This window comes from Silene latifolia, chromosome Y, assembly GCF_048544455.1.
Source record: "Silene latifolia isolate original U9 population chromosome Y, ASM4854445v1, whole genome shotgun sequence".
Classification (NCBI taxonomy): domain Eukaryota; kingdom Viridiplantae; phylum Streptophyta; class Magnoliopsida; order Caryophyllales; family Caryophyllaceae; genus Silene; species Silene latifolia.
In genome coordinates this window covers 305,073,180-305,074,600 of record NC_133538.1, presented here as the reverse complement: position 1 = coordinate 305,074,600, position 1,421 = coordinate 305,073,180, and positions in this window count along the sequence as shown.

The window sequence follows — 1,421 nt, the reverse complement described above, 5'->3', positions numbered from 1 at the left end:
TTTAATTCTTTCCCTCTTTTAATTGTTATCATAATTGTTTTAATTGAATCCTTATTAGTTTTATCATCATGTCAAGTTTTAATTATCTATTTGTTGTTATTGTTAATTCAATGGTAATGAGTAGCTAATTCCCTCAAGCTAAGACTATAGGGGATCCATAATCATGAGGGAATAGTAATCGATTTATTGGGTTAATGCTAGTATAGTCTTTGTTGGTTAAATGCTGCAATTAACTGTATCCGTCTAATTGAGTCGACGCGATTAGATCTTTAATTCTTAGTGATCCTTGACCTGGACCGAAAGGTTGGAAAAGGCGAGACTAGTAGCGAACAATAGGGTATTGTAGTGAGGGCGAAAGTTAAGCTATTTACGCTCTAGGGTGAATTAAGGACCGAAAGGCGACGTTCGCTACTCCTTAGACCGTATTTGCATTGACCTGAGACCTAGATTACTTGACTAAATGATTATGGTGAACCATCTGTCTTAGCTGTTTCTCTTTATCTGTTTGATTCCTTCCTTTTAATTTCCTCTTCCTTACTCCTATTAGTTTAGATTATCACATTTAAAACCCCCTCATTTGGTTACCTTGACGAACTTAGATTAAGCTGACAATTTCCTACCTCTCTGTGGATTCGACCCGACTTCCCTAGCTATTTTAGTTAGAGACAGTTGGTATTTTTGACAGGTACGCGACAGACGTGTCAAATTTTGGCGCCGTTGCCGGGGAGGTGGTGCAATTTTGTTGCCTTAATTAAGTTGTGTCTCGTCTCTAGGAATTTATTCCTTGAGGCCGATCTCATTTCTACAAAGTTTTGATTAGTTTTGCAGATTGTTCGTTGCTTTGTAAGTCTTTTTGCCAGGATGCCTACGATTACTGAGCATATAGAGCCATGTGGTAGATGTGGCGAGGAAGGGCATGGTCCTATCGAATGCATGGCAAATGTAGAGCGTGCCCTTGCTTATCGGAATTATAAGCAAGGAGTTCCTTTTTCTCAGTTGTATGAAGAAATAAAGAATGTCTTTACCCCTTCTACGCCGGTACCGCAGCCGGTCTCTCCTTCTGCAAGTGAAGAAATTGCCGAATTAAAATCTATTATGATGAGTATATCACGACAATCTGAAACGGTCATATCGGAATTGAAAGAACAAGTCGCGTAGTTAACACTTGCGAAAGACCAAACCAAGCTTCTTCCAATATGCGATCCAGTCAGTGCAATGAATTCTCAAAATGACCTTACGCATGAAGAAGACGAGGTTTTGATAGCTGAAGATACCCAGAAGGACGATCTAGATGAATTCTTAATCGAAATACTTGCAGCGTGTAATCAAGATACTCGATCGAGTGATTTCTCTACTCGATCGAGTGAATCAATTCATCCTATCACTCGATCGAGTGAAATTACTGGTCGATCGAGTGGTGC